Here is a 7,439-nt window from a genome sequence, read left to right on the forward strand (position 1 = left end):
CTTTGTCTGAGGTTTCAGTTTCCAAGTGGTGTAGGCTGTTGATGATGCTTTCTATTGAATGTGTAATTTGGTTTATTGATTTCATCCTTTCAAGGATTTATGCTTGGTAATTTTTCACAATTTCTAATCCTTCATTGAGGTGATCTTTCCTTTCTGTTATTTTTCTTTGATTTCACTCCTTATACTATACTTTATTTCACAGGTCAGTTTGACTATTTACATTCTAAACCTCTGGCATTTTTTCTAATGTGTTGTCAGCTGGTTCAAAAAAACAGTGTTCAGCCTGCTAACTCAGTTGCCTCTCCAGTGCTTTACATAGAATCCCACAGTCCATAGTGAAAGCCTCAGTGTCCAAGATTATTATAAGAATTTCATATATTTTTAGACATTGTCAGGAGGCAGGAGAAAATCTGTCTCACAGGTAGTGTTTGACCAGGTCAAGGCCATGCTTAGCAGTAGATTAATGGTTAAGATTGAGTTCTGCATCATTCACTGGTGGAGTGGAAGTGACTGAGGTCTTTAGTATCTTCTCTTTGTGTCTGCAATCAACTGAAGCTCTGCTTCTGTTGAAGGTGTGTGTCAGGTCAGGAATTGTTTCTGTGCAAATTGAATAGCCATAGAATGGTAAACTCTAAGAATGATTAGGTTACATTTTAGTTGAAAATGTAGTGTTTAATGGCAACAGTTTAATATTCTGTGTACCAATTTTTCACTTGAAATAAAATGTCACTTTGTTTTACATGCACACATCTAGTGACAATAAGGCATATCTTAAGAAATATTAACCTATTTTGTATATTAAGTCAGTTGCTCATAATTGCATTTCACCAACTCTACTAAATGCTTTAATTTAAACTAGAATAATTAAATTAGAGGTTTAATGAGCAATAAATCCTGAAGTTAGCAATCCTGGAATGTGTTAGTTGAATCATACCTTTCTCTTTTTGAACTCTTAAATTTGTGTCCATGTAATGTTTTGAAATGGCAACAGTCAAAAGCAAGAAGCATTTTAAGTGCTTATATTACATATTGTAAAATAATGCTTCTTTATTGCTTCCTTATCTATTTATACTCATTGTAATCCTGGATTAATTGTACTAACTGTAATCCCTGGAGGCAAAGAAATGGCTCAACAACTTAACCGTAGTGATTGTCCGTACTAAGCAGTGAATATTTATCAGATGAGTAGATAAGTATTTCTTGAATTAATAAATAAATAAATAAGATAGCATATGACTTCTGTAAAGATGGTGTTGGATAAAGTACACTGGACCGAAGACTTCATTCTCAACCCTGAGATAGTGGCTTTGTTACCTTGGGCAAGTCAGATTAGTATGCTAAACAAAGTTGAGATAATGGGATACCTCAAATGAAGTTAGTAGTAGTTGCTCTCATATGTCCTCAGAGTTATGACTGCCAGCATTTGTTTGTTGAATAAAATCTTATGTGGGGAAACATACTTTCTCCTGTAAAGTAAACGTGATGTTGACATTATTATTTCCATGCTTACCTCTGCTGATTACACTCTAATTAGACACATGAGCATACATTAATATTCAGAGCCACCTGCTCCTTATCTCTTTCAGAACTGTCTTTAGGTAGGTTTTGCAAAATAAATTTTCAGTATTTGCTTAGTCCTACCTGCCTCTGAAAACTGTTACGAACTGTGCCCAATTGGCACTCCCTTTCCCTTCTCCAATGGTGACAATGTTCTTGGAAAACTCAAGTCATTCTAACATTGCTTGGGTAATGAGGGAGGCATCACAACTGTGCATGTCATGTGCAGTTCATTACCTAGTCAAAAATGAGTGACTTTTATCAGTTTCTTTGTTGGACTTTCAGTGTCAGATACAGGTCATTTCATCATTTGTTCACTCACTCATTTAAGAAGTAGCTAATTATGCTCATGTAATCTATGAAACTTAACTCTTAAAACAACTCCCTAAAAGTCAAATGTGTTTTGGTCCTGGCAAGGAACATGTTGTAAGAGGGAGCTGGGAAGAATTTGGAAGACTATGTGGTTGAATCCAGACCTAGCCTTGGCCTGTAGGCACAGCTTCTGATAATGCTTCATGATGCCTGTCACATCTAAGGAAGACCTAAAGATCACTGGGATTCAGTCTGTACTGACACTTAAAAGAGTGCTCATAATGGTGATCTGATTATATCTCTTGTTTTCCCAGGTGTTTGGGGAGAAATATTGGTCACCAAAGCTTCATTCTCATACATAAGGAATGTGAGGTGAGGCTATTCTCTCATCCCTGGAAAAAGAACCCAAGAGAAAGCTATAGTTTGAGCTCAAGGTGATGTGTACCTCATGCCAGGCATTTGAATTCTTCTTGGTCAGGTCTGCCAGAAGCTTGTAGATTGAAAAAAGGAAATCAGGCTGGGGAGATAGCTCAGATGGTAAAGTGCTTGCCTTACAAGAACAGGGCCCTGAGTTTGATCCCTAGCACCACAAAAAAAAAAAGAAAAAGAAAAGAATAAAAGAAAAAAGAAAATCATTTGGGCATGGGCAGAGAGAAGTGTGTTAAGGACAAAAGGTAGGCCACTCAAAGTTGAATGCAACAGCTGATGTATTTGGCCATTCATGTACAGGATGGGTGCCCACAGATGTACAGTGCTTGAAAGTGGATGAGGCACATTATTGTCACAGAGTGAATGGAAGTGTGTGCAATCTGAATATGTTTGGAGAGAATACTAGGTTAGAGTAGAAAAGTGACCTTTTCTTTTAATTATTTTTTTAATTTTTGGAGCCTGCATTTTGATTCATTGTACACAAATGGGGTATATATTTTTGTTTCTATGGTTGTGCATGATGTAGATTCATACCACTTGTGTCATCATACATTCACATAGGGCAATGATGTCTTTCTCATTCCACCATTTTCATAACCCCCATCCTCCCTCTCATTTTCCTCTGTATAATCTAAAGTTTCTCCATTCTTCTCTCAATCCATTCCCTCACCCCCATTATATATCATCATCCACTTATCAGGGAAAACATTTGGTCTTTGGATTTTTGATATTGGCTTATTTCACTTAGCACAATAGCCTCCAATTGCATCTATTTCTTTGCAAATGTCATAATATTATTCTTCTTTCTGACTGAATAATATTCCATTGTGTATCTCTGTGTTTGATGTGCTGGTAAGGACTGAATGGGGTGGCAGTTCCTTTGGAGAATGGAAACTGGAAGCAGGATTGGGAGACATGCAGCCCAATCAAATGATGTGCAGTCAAACACTTTTCTTACTTTTCTGCAGGACTACTCTCATTCTACATGGCATACTATGGAGGAAAGCAGAGGAAGTTTTATCAAACAGATGTTGTGGATAACTGGATAGAGAAAGAAAATGATTAGGTGAATTAAAGCCAAATTACATGTTAAAGGTGGATCTTGGGATGAACCTCTGACTTTGAGTGGGAAGTTTCTGGTCATTTTTGAGAATGCTTGGGACACGATTCCTCTCCACTTGATACAAGTGGCTACGTGTCAGAAGGCACTTTGTGCCAGGCCTCTGGTGTTGTGATGCGTTTTGCAGTCAGGTTCCAGTGCAGACTGCTAAGTTCTAGGAAGTTTCTTTTCTCCCTTTGTGAAGTTCAGGGATAATGAGCTGGACTGTCCACCACATAGAACTTGTGTATGTGGGCATAATTATCAAATAATGGCACAAATTTGGGAGTCTTTTGTGAATTACCAAATTTTTATCTGGGAAATTATGTCTCATGAGGTCTCATGCTTTCCTGTAATCAGAGTGACCAAAGGCTAACTAGATATAATGGTTTGAGTATTTGCTTCAAAGATGGTCTTTATTCAGTGTGTAAGTCTCACCTCTGTAGTAGGTTCTGCAGATAAAAGATCAATAAAATGGAATCCTCTTTAGGACTTGTGTTCTACTGAGTGGGCTATAACTGCCTCACAGCAGTTAATCTTATGTACTTTTTAATTTTTTATTTTGCTTTTAATTTTTTACAGACAGCAGTTTGATTCCTTTTAAACAAATTGTGTACATCATTTCATTTCTATAGTTGTACACAATGTAGATTTATACCATTTGTAAAATCATACAAGTATAAAGGTAATGCCTGCCTCATTTCACCATTTTTTGTGTCCTCTCCCTCTCTTTTCCTTCTACATATTCTAAAGTTTCCTGATCCTTCTGTCATTCTCCACCCCCATTATATATCATTCTCCATTTATCAGGAAAACATTTGGTCTGTGGTGTTTTGGGCTTGTCTTATTTCACTTAGCATGATATTCTCCAATTCCATCCATTTATTTGCAAATTCCATATTATTCTTCATTATGGTCAAATAGTATTCCATTGTATATATATACCAGGTTTTCTTTATCCATTCATTTGTTGAAGGGCATGTGCTTTTTTAAAATAACAACTTTATTGAGGTTTGATCTTACCAGCATGAAATTGATTTGTGAAGTTTTCTGTTCCACTTCTAGGTGATTAGTACATCCAAACTGTTGTGCACATACACCACTGCCTATCAGAAATTTTTCTTTATTCTGAGAGAAAACCCTGTTCCCACTTGTAGCCATTCCCATTTATAACTCTTCTCTTGCTCCAGAAACTATGAGGCTTTGACTCAAGGATTTGTCCATTCTGAAATAAATAATTCTGCATTAAATAATACAGAAGTAGTATTCAGTGCATTGCCTTTTCACAACATCCATGGCCTGAAGTCAGCTCTCTTACTCTCCTTTTGCCTTTAGCTGGTCATTATACTTCACTGAGTCATTTCATTGGTTCATCTTCTGGCCTGAGTTCTTTGGAGTGAAGAAAAGGCAGTCCTTCCTTCAACAGGTATTTGTCAGATGCCTCCTTTATGTCACATTCCACAAGGTTCCTGTTCTCACTAAATTCACAGTCTGATAAAAGTACAATGGGAAACATGAGCAAAACACACATACAAATGCAATCAAATGATCAGAGAAGCCCTGTCTAAGGATAAAATATTTATACCAAAATTTGAAAGAGGACCCAGTGACACAAAGACATGGGGCTAAACATTGGGCAACCATCTGGACCTAAGGTTGTCAGGAGTCTGGTGAATTTCAAGGCCTGAAAGAAAGCCAGAGTGGCTGCATTGCTAGTAGGAGGGTGTCCCAGGAAAGAGGAGCAGGGCCATGGTTACCTGGCTCTTTTTTTGTGAGAAACAGTTTTGGATTCTTCCAGGTGGAGTGCTGTGATTTGATTTGGCTTAAGAAAATCTGGGCCAGTGAAGGACCCGGCGTCACGAGGCCGTTGGGGGGAGGAACCAGTGGCTGGGGAGGTTCTAGTCTGTTCGGCCTTGTGGCATCCGACCCCTTCTGCAGGGTCACGCTGAGCCAGCGCCTGGGCCTGGGAACAGGGTGCAGCCACCTCCGCCTGCCTCTCCGCCTGCCTCTCCACCACCATGGACCCCCACAAAGTGAGTGAGCTCCCGGTCTTCCTGAAAATGTGTAAGCAGGATCCAAGCATCCTGTACACCAAGGAGATGTGCTTCCTGAGAGAGTGGGTGGAGAGCATGGGGGGTAAAGTACCACCTGCTACTCATAAATCTAAATCAGAAGAAAATGTCAAGGAAGAAAAAACAGATAGCAAGAAGACAGAGGAAAACATAAAGAGAGATGAGCCATCAAGTGAGGAAAGTGATCTGGAAATTGACACGAAGGTGTAATTGAACCAGACACTGATGCCCCTCAAGAAAATGGGAGATGAAAATTCAGAGATAACCGAGGAGATGATGGATCAAGCAAATGAAAAGAAAGGGGCTGCCACTGAAGCCCTGAATGATGGTGAGCTACAGAAAGCCATTGACTTGTTCACAGATGCTACCAAGGTAAAACCTTGCTTGGCCATTCTATATGCCAAGAGAGCCAGTGCCTTTATCAAGTTAAAGAGGCCAAATGCTGCGGTTTGAGACTGTGACAGAGCCATTGAAATAAATCCTGATTCAGCTCAGCTTATAAGTGGTGAGGGAAAGCACACAGACTTCTGGGCCACTGGGAAGAAGCAGCCCATGATCTTGCCCTTGCCTGTAAACTGGATTATGATGATGATGCTAGTGCAATGCTGAAAGAAGTTCAACCAAGGGCCCAGAAAATTGCTGAACATCAGAGAAAATATGAGCGAAAACGTGGAGTGAGAGATCAAAGAAAGAATTGAAAGGGTTAAGAAGGCTCGAGAAGAGCATGAGAGAGCCCAGAGGGAGGAAGCCAGATGACAAACAGGACCTCAGTTTGGTTCTTTTCCAGGTGGCTTTCCTGGGGGAATGCCTGGTAATTTTTCTGGAGGAATGCCTAGAGTGGGAGGGGGCATGCCTGGAATGGCAGGGATGCCTGGGCTCAATGAAATTCTTAGTGATCCAGAGGTTCTTGCATCCATGCAGGATCCAGAAGTTATGGTGGCTTTCCAGGATGTGGCTCAGAACCTAGCAAATATGTCAAAATATTAAAGCAACCTGAAGGTTATGAATCTTATCAGTAAATTGTCAGCCAAATTTGGAGGTCAAGCATAATGCTCACCTGACAAAACCCTTGCTGAAGGAAAAGCAACCTAGATCATTTAATGGATGTCACAATAATACAAACCAGTGTACCTCTGACCTCATCAGGAGAGCTGGGGTGCTTTGAAGATAATCTTTACCCCTCTGCAGCAAATGCAATTGAAGCATTTTACAATGGTTTGCCTTTAGGGTATTCATTCAGATAATGTTTTCCTACTAGGAATTACAAACTTTAAACACTTTTTAATCCTTAAAAATATGTAAAATAAAAGGGGGTGTTATTTCCTACATTTTTCTTTACTAATCATTTTGAATTTTTTCTTTGATATTGGGCAAGGCAGATACTAAGTATGGAAAATACATTGCCCTAGTGTTAGTGAAATACTTACTAGTGAGAAGTAAATCTCATTTACATAGATAAAACTGCAGTTGAATATATGGTTACTGATGCATTTGAATTTCTTTTAAAATATTTTTAAGTGATTTATTTCACTAAAATTATTGGGACCACCAGTATTTCACTCTAAACCTGGGTAGGGACTGGAAGTACTTGGTAAGGCAGCAGCAGTCTTACTATTTTATATGACATGCACCTTCATGCAGGTTGCATTTAAATCTTACAGTGTGTTGAGGGATTTTTTTTTTTTTTATGCCCCAGTGGATTTGGATTACTTAGCTCTGCTGTTGTTCAATATATCAAATAAATGTTTCATATTATTTCCACCATGGGGAAATAAGGGAGTAGTTTTCTTTTTATGTTTCTATGTTTAAAATTTACCTTTCCTCATCAGAAAATGACCAACTGTGTCTGCTTTCTGCTTGTTGATTCCCCCCTTCTTGAACTAAAGATAATCTTCTCTCTAGCATCATCATTGCTATCATCATTTATTACATAATTGTGCAAGCATATTTAATGCTGGGGTTAATTTAAA

General features: G+C 38.8%; 1 pseudogene across 1 annotated transcript; it reads left to right on the forward strand.

The window, feature by feature from the left end:
- Positions 1 to 5,401: 5,401 nt before the first annotated feature.
- Positions 5,402 to 6,519, forward strand: LOC306652665 (hsc70-interacting protein-like; annotated as a pseudogene). The gene has a single exon. The product of its transcript is annotated as a hsc70-interacting protein-like (transcript).
- Positions 6,520 to 7,439: the final 920 nt, after the last annotated feature.

This window comes from Sciurus vulgaris, assembly GCF_902686455.1.
Source record: "Sciurus vulgaris genome assembly, contig: HiC_scaffold_427_arrow_ctg1, whole genome shotgun sequence".
Taxonomy (NCBI): Eukaryota; Metazoa; Chordata; class Mammalia; order Rodentia; family Sciuridae; genus Sciurus; species Sciurus vulgaris.